Genomic DNA, 13251 nt, shown 5'->3' on the forward strand with positions numbered 1-13251 from the left:
GAGGCAAAAACACACAGTAACAAATTTTTTAGGTATATTAAAAGCAAGAAGCCAGCAAAAGAATTAGTTGGACCGCTAGACTACCGAGAGGTAAAAGGGGCAATAAGAGAAGACAAAGCCATAGCGGAGAGATTAAATAAATTCTTTGCTTCGTTCTTCACCAAGGAAGATTTGGGAGAGATTCCAGTGCCAGAAATGGTATTCAAAGCTGATGAGTCAGAGAAACTGAATTAAATCTCTATAAACCTGGAGGATGTAATGGAGCAATTTGACAAACTGAAGAGTAGCAAATCTTCTGGACCTGATGGTATTCATCCCAGAATACTGATAGAACTGAGAAATGAACTGGCGGAACTATTGTAAGTAATATGTAATTTATCTTTAAAATCGAGTGTGGTGCCGGAAGATTGGAGGGTAGCCCATGTAATGCTGATATTTAAAAAAGGTTCCAGAGGGAATCCGGTAAATTATAGACCGGTGAGCCTGACTTTGGTGCCGGACAAAATGGAAGAGATTATTATAAAGAACAAAATTACCGAGCATATTCAAAAGCATGGATTAATGAGAGAAAGCGGAGTGGCCTAGTGGTTAGAGCACCGGTCTTGCAATCCAGAGGTGGCCAGTTCAAATCCCACTGCTGCTCCTTGTGATCTTGGGCAAGTCACTTAACCCTCCATTGCCTCAGGTACAAACTTAGATTGTGAGCCCTCCTGGGACAGAGAAATATCCAGTGTACCTGAATGTAACTCACCTTGAGCTACTACTGAAAAAGCTGTGAGCAAAATTTAAATAAATAAACAAAGCCAACATGGATTTAGTGAAGGGAAATCTTGCCTCACCAATCTATTACATTTCTTTGAAGGAGTGAACAAACATGTGGATAAAGGCGAGCAAGTTGATACTGTCTATCTGGATTTTCAAAAGGCATTTGACAAAGTACGTCATGAAAGACTCCAGAGGAAATTGGAGAGTCTTGGGATAGGAGGTAGTGTCCTATTGTGGATTAAAAACTGGTTAAAAGAAATCAGAGAGTAGGGTTAAATGGTCAGTATTCTCAATGGAGAAGGGTAGATAACGGGGTCTGTGCTGGGACTGCTGCTTTTTAACATATTTATAAATGATCTAGAGATGGGAGTAAGTAATGAGGTAATTAAATTTGCTGACACAAAGTTATTCAAAGTTGTTAAATCGCGAGAGGATTGTGAAAAAGTACAAGAGGAACTTACGAGACTGGGAGACTGGGCATCTAAATGGCAGATGATGTTTAATGTGAGCAAGTGCAAAGTGATGTATGTGGGAAAGAGGAATCTGAACTATACCTACGTTATGCAAGGTTCCACGTTAGGATTCACCGACCAAGAAAGGGATCTCGGCGTCGTTGTTGATGATACGTTGAAACCCTCTGCTCAGTGTGCTGCAGCAGCTAAGAAAGCAAATAAAATGTTAGGTATTATTAGGAAAGGAATGGAAAACAAAAGTGAGGACGCTATAATGCCTTTGTATCGGTCCATGGTGCGACCGCACCTCGAATATTGTGTTCAATTCTGGTTGCCGCATCTCAAAAAAGATAGAAAAGGTGCAGAAAAGGGCGACTTCCCTATGAGGAAAGGCTGAAGCATCTAGGGCTCTTCAGGTTGGAGAAAAGACGGCTGAGGGGAGATATCATAGAGGTCTATAAAATAATGAGTGGAATGGAACGGGTAGATGTGAATCGTTTGTTTACTCTTTCCAAAAATACTAGGATTATGGAGCATGTGTTGAAGCTCCAAAGTAGTACATTTAATATGAGAGAAAATTTTTCTTCACTCAACGTGCAATTAAACTCTGGAATTTGTTTGCCAGAGAATGTGGTAAAGGTGATTAGCTTAGCAGGGTTTAAAAAAGGTCTGGATGGCTTCCTAAAGGAAATGTCCATAGACCATTATTAAATTGACTTGTGGAAAATCCACTGCTTATTTCTGGGATAAACAGCATAAAATGTATTGAACTTCTTTGTGACCTGGATTAGCCACTGTTGGAAACAGGATGCTGGGCTTGATGGATCTTTGGTCTGTCCCAGTGTGGCAATACGTATGTACTTAAACAAATTCTTCATATCTTCAGCATACAGAGAACAAGAGAGATTATGATTCTCAGTGAGGCACTATTGACACCCTAAGTAGGTGCTGAACAGCAAGGGAGACAGTATGGACCACTGGAGTACCCTACACTGCAACTCCCATATTGCTGACCGTTCCTGACACCAGACAAAGGTTTGTATATGGCCCTAAATAAAACATCAAACACAACTCATTCCAATGGATTGCAACCATAATAGTTCAATTTCAATAGTATCAAAGGCAGCAGATAAGAAACACTAAAATGGCGTCCCAGCCTTTGTCCACCACCACTCTCACTTCATCCGTTAATGAGAGCAGCAATGTTTTATTGCTGTAGCCTATGCAGAACCTGGATTAGACAGGGTGATGAGTACCTCTACTCTCAACCAAATCCACTAGCTGTCTATAGAGAGTCTTCCAAGTAATCTACCATAAAAAGAAGAGATGAAATGCTTGGCAGAAATACAATTGGGTCAAGGCTTGGCTTTTCAATACTGGTCTAGTAGCATTTTAAGACTGGGAACATTACAGTCTCCTGGAACCATGTAAGCACAGGAGAAACATAATCCCTACCTTCCTTGAAGAATTTTGGGGGCAGAGGACCTAACCAATAACCTCCACTACTTACCAATTGCATTAATTTTGTCATCTATATAACAGAAATAGCCTCAACTGTGATCCATAACCCTTGTTTGGTTAGAAATCTATCTGGCCCACCAGCCCATCCATTCTCTCCTACTCTACCTTCCCCTACTTCTACAAAACTGAAACTATCCCTTACAACCATAACTTTATTTTCAAAAAAATTCCTCTACAGTATACCCCAATCTTTCATAAACCAGACTTTCCTGTACACTTACACTAATAAGTCCTGCCTACTTTCTAGACACCAACCTCCTCAGTTCCACTTTCCTCCACACTTCCCCTTGCTTCACCCCAAAACAAAAAATCAATCAATGATTAGACCATAAAACACATTCCCTCTTAAAATTACCCCAGGTAACCCCTACCAAATGAAAAACCAAATCCAAAACCTGAACCCCAAGAATGAGTAGAAGAATCTACCTTTCTGCATGTCCTCTCTCAGTGGCCCTTTTACTAAGCTGTGGTAAAAGGGGCCATGGGCTAGCAATGGCAGCCATTTTTGATGTGCGTTGAGGCCCTTTTTACCACATTGGGTGAAAAGGCTGAAAGAAAATGGCCATGCGGTAGGATTGCACTTACTGCGTGGCCGTGCAGGAGGGGGAAGCATTTACCATCATCCATTGAGGCGGTGGTAAGGACTTCTGCGCTAACCCGGCAGTAACCAATTACCACTGGGTAACTGCTACAGTAAAAAAAATAGGGACCTATTTTCCCTTGCACTGGAAATGCTGCTGGTGCCCGCGTTGAGCTGGTGGTAGTTTCAGATTGCCGCATAGTAAGCCTGCAGTGGGAATACCACTGCTTAGTAAAAGGGCCCCTCAGTTATTGAGTTTGAATGCGTTATTATGACAACTGGCCCCAACATATCACGTCTTGCTGTAGATCCTGCATTCTGCTAAGGACTAGGTCTAAAATCTGTGTTCTTTTTGTCAGCTCCTCCATTAAAGTCAATTATTTCATCTAGAAACTTTACCTCTGTACCTGACGCAACATGTACCCAGTTACCTTTGTGTTTAACTACTACTACTAATCATTTCTATAGTGCTACTAGACATACGCAGCGCTGTACACATTATATACAGGTACTTTCTCTGTCCCTAGGGGGCTCACAATCTACGATTTTTTGTACCTGGGGCAATGGAGGGTTAAGTGACTTGCCCAAGGTCACAAGGAACTGCAGTAGGAAATGAACCCAGGTTGCCAGAATCAAAGCCCACTGCACTAACCATTAGGCTACTCCTCGATCAGGATGCACTATCTTGCTTGTTTTGTTCGTATCTTTCGAATTTAATCTAATACAGCACTTGCATTCTGCCAATTCCCCCTTGAGGTTCAAAGCAGATTATAATTTAAATCCAAAACTGAGCATACCCAGGGGCCCTGTTTACTAAGCTGCACTACACTAAATGCGAGAGTTACCCTATGTTCCTATGAACGACTTTGCGTTTAGCACGTGTTAATCAATAGCGCTGCTTAGTAAACAGGGTCCCTAGGTGATCAAATATTAAATGAAAATAAACATAAAATTAACCTAAATATATTTTAGATAAAAAAAAGTCTTGAGGGAAGAGCAAAATAAAAAGTAGGACTTTAAGGATTTTAATTCAAATGGTAATGAGTTCTAGAATTCAACTGCTTGGAAGTTTATAAAAGTGTCAAGAGGCCTCTTACAATGGACTGTTTTTACTGAAGAGAAATAAAGTAAGAAAGTCTTTTTAGCTCTGAATGGTCTGATTAATCTTGGAAAGGAAAAGAGCCCTGCCAAATATTTGGGACTGAAACCTTCAAAAATATTAAATATAATGCAACCCAATTTAAAATGAATTCTGGCCAGAACTGGTAGGCAGTGTAATTTAATCAGTAGCAGAGCAACACTATCATACTTCTTGCTGCAACATTTCTCATGGTTTCAAGTTTGTTCTTTAATCTAACTGATATGCTTGAATATAAAAAGTTGCAATAGTCAAGATGTGAAAAATTGAGTGCTTGAACCAACACTCAAAGATGATCGTCAAGAAATAGGGAAAGAACATTATGAAGTTGATATAATTTGAAAAAGATTTTATGAACAATTGATCTGAGATTCAAAGGAAAGAGTTATAGCCAAAATAAAACCCACTACCTTGAAGGAGCTTTCAACTGTTAATGAAAGTCCATCTGATAATTGAATTGATTCTGTCATTGAATTGCAATAATTACTTAACAATAATAATTTAGGTTTAGATTTAAATTTATTATTTATAATCTGCTATTTTCCAGAGCGTAGCAAAATATACATAGTCAGAAACTCAAACACCACCAACAATAAAAAGCAATCTTCACAAAAAACCATCAGGACAAAAAAGCTAATGTCAATCCAATCAGGACAATTCATACTGTATATCAAACATAACAGATGTTTTAGCAAACTCTTGAAAGCAGTCAGGTTTCTCTCACACTGAATCTCCAATGGCAATTTATTCTACTCCAAAGGCCAGGCAAAAAGTGGGAAAAGAGGGAGGGCTGGACAGACCAGTTTTTGCCTGATTGTTGGATTCTCTGTGGGATTTTGTGTTCAGTTGCCGCCTTGTTCCACTACAAAAGACCAGCCTCTCTTCTGCTATTGTGCTTTTTCGTGCTAGTTTTAGCAGCATTCAGGCCTAACCAATGGTTTTTACTTATTGATATTATTAATCTGGTATTGGATACATTTTTTGTTGCCAGAACCAGAAATAACATCGTGATTATAGGAGTAAAAGCGTACATCTGAACATGAGAAATCATCACTCAAAGAAGACATATAAACGTCGAAATGGAGGGGAGCATGTAGAGAGCTGTGGAATATGATTTCTTTTTTTTTTAATTTTTTTTAATTAATTTTCCAAGAATATATAACAATACAATTCTATCATCCAGAAGCAATCATTAAACAGCATTGTTGCAACAACATTTAGCATAAGTTTCTCATTTTACCTTTTCAGTCCCTCCCCCATTCCCCTATCAGCCTACCCCCTCCTGTCCCCCATCCTCAGTTTGTGATTATTACTGTTTTATTTTATTTTGATATTCATCCTCCTCTCCACTGCTCATATACCTGCCATATTTTTTTTGAAACTTCTGGAGTTGCCCCTTTCGTATTGCAGTCAGCTTTGTCATTTGATACAAATGGTGTAGTCTACCCTCCACCACCTGCATCTCTGGGGTCTCCTTCTGTTTCCAGACTTTTGCCAGCGCCATTTTAGCCGCCCCAAATACCTGTATGGCCAGCTTATGGCAATGTATTGGGATCTTCCCGGGGCATATGTGTAATAGACAGTGCACTGCTTGTCTTGGGTAGTCTATCTTAGTTCCCTGACCTTTTCCACGATCTCTGACCAGTATTTTTGAACCTTTGGGCATTCCCACCAGATGTGCCAAAATGTTCCTCTCCCCCCGCAGTCCCTTCAGCAATCTGTAGATATCTGTGGGTATATCTTTTGTAGTCTTACCGGTGTATAATACCAACAGTAAAAGATCTTATATCCATTTTCCACTAATGGCTGGGCTATGGATGGCTTCAACAAATGTCTATAGCTGCTTGCCCACCACTCTCCTGTGTGATGCTCTTGGAGCTCTGTCTCCCATCTCCTTGTATAGAGGCTCTGCGGGGAGGAAATCAACAACAAAGCCCTATATATTCGTGTTATACCACCTCTACCCCCTCCCTTTTTCATAGCTTTTTCCAATTCTAGCTCATCCCTTGCCCGCTTGAAAATAAAATTCCTGAGGCAATTATAATATACTAGATCCCTTTCCTCTAATCCATATTCCTCCTGCAATTCCTTGTATGCCCGGAATTCCCCGTTTGCCCAAATCTGTCCCATGGAATGTGATTTCTAACTAAATAAAATAGGTAATAAATAGAAATAAATTAAAACATAGAAAAGAAAATACGATACCTGTTTTATTGGACTAACAATACATTTTTTGATCAGCTTTCTAAGGTAAATCTTCTTCTTCTCAGTTCGGAAATAAGCAAATGTTGACAAATATCAGAATATATAATTGAAACACAAAAGCATTCCAATGACAGTCTCACAGGAAGAAGGTGGGATGGGTTAGGTGAGAAACAAGGAGAGCTGGGTGGGTGAGAGAAAGGGAGAGATGGATGGCTGATAACAGAGTGACAACTCAGTAGAATATTATGGTTTATATTGGGATACAAAGCCCAGATCTTTAAGTCCTGTTTGGTGGCTGTCAAAATATTTCATCATTTTGACTTCAAAGGTCTTACACTCCTGGATTGTCATAACATTTCCTTTTAGTATTCTTACCATAAGATCATTGATGCAGTATTCTGGTTTTGTGAAGTGCTGTCCCACAGAGGTGGCATCCTGGTTGGAAATGGAATGTTTAATATTATCAGGCTCATTTTTTCGAAAGAGAAGAATGCCCATCTTTCGACACAAATCGGAAGATGGGCGTCCTGCTCACAGGGTCACCCAAATTGATATAATCGAAAGCCGATTTTGGGTGTCCCCAACTGCTTTCCGTCACAGGGATGAACAATGTTCACGGGGGCGTTTCGGAGGCGTAGTGAAGGCAGGACTTGGGCATGCCTAACACATGGACATCCTCGACCCATAATGGAAAAAAAAGGGCGGCCCTGACGAGCACTTGGACGACTTTACCTGGTCCTGTTTTTCTTACAACCAAGGCACAAAAAGGTGCCTGAACTGACCGGATGACCACCGGAGAGAATTGAGGATGATCTCCCCTTACTTCCCCACCCTCCTACCCTCAAAAAAAATCTTTAAAAATATTTTGTGCCAGCCTCAAATGTCATACTGAGGTCCATCAAGGCAGTATGCAGGTCCCTGGAGCAGTTTTAGTGGGTACAGTGCACTTCAGGCAGGCGAACCCAGGCCCATCCCCCCCTTACCTATTACACTTGTGGTGGTAAATGTGAGCCCTCCCAAACCCACCAGAAACCACTGTACCCACATCTAGGTGCCCCCCTTCACCCATAAGGGCTATGGTAGTGGTGTACAGTTGTGGGTAGTGGGTTTTGGGGGAGTTTGGGGGGGCTCAGCACACAAGGTAAGGGAGCTATGTACCTGGGAGCAATTTGTGAAGTCCACTGCAGTGCCCCCTAGGGTGCCCGGTTGGTGTCCTGGCATGTCAGGGGGACCAGTGCACTACGAATGCTGACTTCTCCCACGACCAAAGGGCTTGCATTTGGTCGTTTCTGAGATCGGCGTCCTTGGTTTCCATTATCGCTGAAATTCAGAAACGACCAAGTCTAGGGACAGCCATCTCTAAGGATGATCTAAATTTCAAGATTTGGGCGTCCCCAACCGTATTATCGAAACGAAAGATGGGCGTCCATCTTGTTTCGATAATACGGGTTTCCCCGCCCCTCCATCGGGACATTTTGTGAGGTCATCCTCAGCAAAACTTGGGAATCCCATTCAATTATGCCCCTTCACGTCTATGTAAATTGAGCCTCATCTTTATCAGCTGGCTTTTTTCCACAATATAGCACCCTTTCTCACACTTTTTGCATTGAATGATATATACCACATTTGAGGATAAGTATAAGAAGGATCCCTTTATGTTGAATGTTTTTCCCATGCGAGTGGCTGTGGGATCCTTTGAGATGTGTTGGGACAGTTTGCAGCTAGGTATATTGCAGGGATGTGTGCTAGTCTCTTCTTGTTGAGCTTGTATTGTATTTTTGAGTTTGCTTTTCACTAATTTCTGTTTCAAATTAGGTGGCTGTTGGAAGGCCAGCACTGATATTTATGTGATTTAGACCAGGGCCGCCGAGAGACTGGACTGGGCCCGGGGCAAGGTCGTCCCCAGGGCCCCCCCCCCCCCCCCGAGGTCGTCATTGTCGCCGCCCCCCTCCATCCACCACTGGGCCGGGCCCCCCTGAATTCAAATCATAGCGCCTCACCTCGACCTCGCTCCATGTGAAAGAAGCGCGGCAGTGGCAGTCTGCAGATCGCCTCCCTTTGGGCCTTCCCTCCCTGTGTCCCGCCCTCGTCTGACATAACCTGCGCGAGGGCAGGACACAGGGAGGGAAGGCCCGAAGGGAGGCGATCTGCAGATTGCCTCTGCTGCGCTTCTTTCACATGGAGCGAGGTCGAGGTGAGGCGCTATGATTTGAATTTAGAGGGCCCAGCCCGGTGGTGGATGGAGGGGGGGCAGGTAGAGGGGACTGCGGCGCCGGGCCCCCCTTGGAGGCCTGGGGAATTTTGTCCCCCCTGCCCCCCCCCCCCTCGGCGGCCCTGATTTAGACTGAGGGAGAAGAGTCTCTCAAACAATTTTACAGTTCCTTCAATACATACCATCCTAAAATCAAATTCAAAACTGACTACTCCCCAGAGAAAATCAACTTTTTAGACACCACAGTTTCCATCAGCAATGGCTATATATAGACATCAATATGCAGGAAACCTATGGACAGATGCAGCTATCTCCACAACTCTAGTCATTATACACAGCCAAACCACATGATACCACCGTTATCTGCTCTGAACCAAGTGACAGAGATAAACATCTCAAAATCCTGTCTGAATCCTTCAAACAAGAAGGCTACAATTCCAAAATAATCTCCAAGCATATTGCTTCTTCACTTAAAATACCTACAGAAAACCTACTGCAGTACAGAGAAGAAAGCCAGAAAGAATCCCCCCTTTGGTGACATACGATCCAGAGCTAGAAAAATTGAGAAGAATCATAAAAAACGATAGAAGTTGGGAGGCAAGGGATCCAAGATGGCGCCGTAAAGATATACTGCAACAGCTGCTCCCAGATCCTACCTTGAATCACTGTCCGTAGCAGCTCTTTGTTCCCTTGATCATGGAGAAAAGGAGAGGGAAGGTGCGGGAGTATCCCTTGACCTCCACCGGGACCCAGGCTCCGATACAGACGATCCTGGAAAGATCTGGGTTGACGGCTAGACCCGTGCAGGCGTCCTCTCCTTCTATCGGAGCTGCCAGCAGTGTTGACAGGGCTTCCCTGAGCCCTGTTGTGCGAGCGGCATCCCCACAACCAGGAGAAAATGCTGTTTTGGGAAGTCCTGCCCTCAGCACTTTTCAGATAGAGGAACCGAGTGAGCAGGGAGGAAACCTACCCACAGCAATGCAGAATTTGGTTTCTGGTCAAGAAGGACTTCAAAATGCAGCATTTCAAAATGCAGCACAAATTTTACTTCATCAAACAGTGAGTACTCTACACCAGATTTCCAATATGCCTTCTCCTGGTATACTTTCAGGGGCTTTCAAGAAACCTGCCATTGTGACATTGGAGTCACTTTGGGACCTTACATTTGATATGCACTCTTCTTTACAATCTTTGACTTTTAAAAAATAGTAATGATATAAAGGTTTTGTCCGAACCTGCCCTTCTTCAAGCACAGGAGACTGCTCACCAGTTCACTAAAGTAACACTTCTAGAATCAAAAATTCAGACTTTGGAATCATTGGGAACAGTCTCAATTAAGGATAAGAATTTTACTCATCGCCCATTGGAATATTTAGAAAATCAAGTTAGGAGGCTGAATTTGAGACTAACCAACTTTCCCAGGACATCTCTAATTATGCCTATGGATATGGTTAAGAAATATTTAATTAACATTTTGGGGATATCAGGTGACTCATTGCCTCCAATAACTTGAGTTCAGTATTTACTGATGCCAAAAAAATCTGATGGTGAGAATTCTCGAAATCAAGTTGAAGATGGTATGAACCTCACATCCTTCTTAGAGTCTTCACTGGAAATGATTACGTAGAGAGCTACTATGGTGGTATCTTTTGCTTGGGAGATGGATCACAATGCTGTATTGAGGCTTTCATTTAGACATTTGGACACACAGTTCCTGGGATCTAAAGTTAGAATATTTCCTGATCTTTCTAAATAAACACAGAAAAAGCGTAAGGCCTTTTTGGCCTTTCGACCAAGGATTTTGGCCTTGGGCACCAATTTTGTGCTTAAGTTTCCATGTTTATGTTTTGTATTATTTCAAGGTAAACAGTTTCAATGTTTTGATCCTAAGCAACTAGAGGAATTTCTAGTGGTTAAAGAAGAGATAAATATCACTGTATAAGTCCCATTTGCACACTGAAGTGATAGGCTGGGGAGAGCCTTAAGGGTTGCAATAATCTTAGTTGTATTTTGTTTTTATTTTTTGACTTTTGCCTATTTTTAGATCCTATTTACCTGTTACCTTGGACGAAGGTTTATATCTTTTTCTTATTGTAGTCAATTAATTTGATACATATTATTATTTCATGTGAACTTTGTAATTACCAATTTCTGAATTACTTCTCTTTTTTGGGGATGTATTTAATGTTAAATAAATAATTATATTTTAAAGAAAAGAATCATAAAAGACCTACAGCCACAGCTCCAGGAGGAAGAATTACTCAGAGATTTCCAGCCCCATCAGTGCTGGCCTTCCGACAGCCACCTAATTTGAAACAGAAATTAGTGAAAATGAAAATACATAGGCAGGTAATGCCTAGACAACTCAACTTAAATAGCAGAATCTCATGAATAATTGTAAGAAAAGCAGCAGTGAGGTCAAACTATAATAATATTGAATTGACACTTTGTGCCAAAAAAGTTTTGCATCTGACATTAGAGCAATGAATTACATACTGTGAAAAGATCTGAAACCGAATTGGGTCCGACTCACAGGAGCAGAGTAAATGACAGCAAATAAAGACCCACACAATCCATTCAGTCTACCCAAAAAGGTGGCCAGAATCATGCCTGCCACTCTGTGCAGGCTCCAGACACCCATGCTTAAACGCTGGCTGTCAAGTCTCCACCATGTCAATCATATAGGCAGCCAAACATGATATGCATCTTGTTTATAACCATATATCATTCCCATATAACATTCATTGGGCTGTGTTGGCATTGCTGTGTGGCTTTGAAACAAAGATCTTAACAAAGCCTCTGACAAAGTTAAGTTCCATATAATGACTTATAAATAAAGTGAGTATCCTTGGTATTGGCCATAAAGTGACTGGGTTAGAAAATGGTAGAGTGGAAAGGAACAAAGGGTAGTTCACTTTGAGAAAACGGACCTTACCAGTGGTGTGCCACAAGGACTGGTTCTTGGTCTGATTATTTTTAACGTTTTTGTTATTAATATTGCAGAAGGGCTGCCTGGCAAACTTTGCCTCTTTGCAGATGATACCAAAATCTACAATAGGGCAGACACCCCTGATGGTATGGATAACATGAGAAAGGACCTACCCTGTTTCCCCGAAAGTAAGACATCCTCCGAAAATAATACCTAGTAGAGGATTTCCTGAATTGCTAGATATAAGGCCTCCCCCGAAAGTAAGACCTAGCAAATTTTTGTTTGAAAGCAGGGCCGCCCCCCCGTCACTCCCGGAACTAACCTTAAACGCCTCCTTTCACCTGACGTCCGCGAGGGTGGGGCACAGAAGGAAGGAGAGGTCTGCCCTGCTGCTGCTTGCTGCGAAGGTGAAAGGAGACGTTTAAGGTTAGTTCCGGGAGCGACGGAGGGTGGGCGGGCCAACCCCGATCCAACCCTGATGTAAAATAAGACAGCCCCTAAAAATAAGACCTAGTGCATTTTGGGGGGCAAAAATTAATATAAGACAGTGTCTTATTTTCGGGGAAACACGGTAGTGAAGCTTGAAGTATGTCTGGAATTTGGCACCTAAGACTTCATGTTAAAAAAACAGTAGGGTCACATATTTGGCCTACAAAAATCCAAAGGAGCAGTACAGTTTACGGGGTAAAGTACTTCTGTGCATGAACAAGGAGTGAGACTCGGGGGTGATTATATGTGGTGGTCTTAAGGTAGTCAAACAGGAAGAAAAAATGACATGCTTGGGTGGATAGGGAGAGGAATGGCCAGTAGGAAAAAGGAGGTGATAATGTCTCTATATGGTAAGACCTTCAAAATGATATAAACAGGACAGAGTCAGTCCAGAGGGCGGCTACTAAAATTGTCAGTGGTCTTTTTCATAAAGCGTATGGGGACAGAGGCTATTATTAAAAACAAAATTACAGAGCACATCCGAGGACATGGATTACTGAGACTGAGTCAGCATGGCTTTTGTGTGGGGAAATCTTGCCTGACCAATTTACTTCAATTCTTTGAAGGAGTAAACAAACGTGGACAAAGGGGAGTCGGTTGATATTGTGTATCTGGATTTTCAAAAGGCATTTGACAAGGTACCTCATGAAAGGCTACAGAGGAAATTGGAGGGTCATGGGATAGGAGGAAATGTCCTATTGTGGATTAAAAACTGGTTGAAGGATAGGAAACAGAGAGTGGGGTTAAATGGGCAGTATTCACAATGGAGAAGGGTAGTTAGTGGGGTTCCTCAGGGGTCCGTGCTAGGACCGCTGCTTTTTAATATATTTATAAATGATTTAGAGATGGGAGTAACTAGTGAGGTAATTAAATTTGCTGATGACACAAAGTTATTCAAAGTCGTTAAATCGCGACAGGATTGTGAAAAATTACAAGAGGACCTTACGAGACTGGGAGACT

General features: G+C 42.0%; 1 protein-coding gene across 4 annotated transcripts in view; it reads right to left on the reverse strand.

The window, feature by feature from the left end:
• C4HXorf21 (chromosome 4 CXorf21 homolog) overlaps positions 1 to 13251 on the reverse strand; it is a 65071-nt gene that overhangs the window by 10276 nt on the left and 41544 nt on the right. Inside the window, exon 2 of one of the 4 annotated variants that reach the window (XM_030202375.1) lies at positions 11108 to 11178. The exons of 2 other annotated variants lie outside the window; for them this stretch is intronic. The gene's annotated coding sequence lies outside the window, so the exon portion shown is untranslated. Of the gene's footprint in view, positions 1 to 1323; positions 1362 to 11107; positions 11179 to 13251 lie in introns of those variants that run through there. One more of the 4 variants, XM_030202376.1, reaches the window with a different exon arrangement.

The sequence above is a fragment of the Microcaecilia unicolor genome, chromosome 4 (assembly GCF_901765095.1).
Source record: "Microcaecilia unicolor chromosome 4, aMicUni1.1, whole genome shotgun sequence".
Classification (NCBI taxonomy): Eukaryota; Metazoa; Chordata; class Amphibia; order Gymnophiona; family Siphonopidae; genus Microcaecilia; species Microcaecilia unicolor.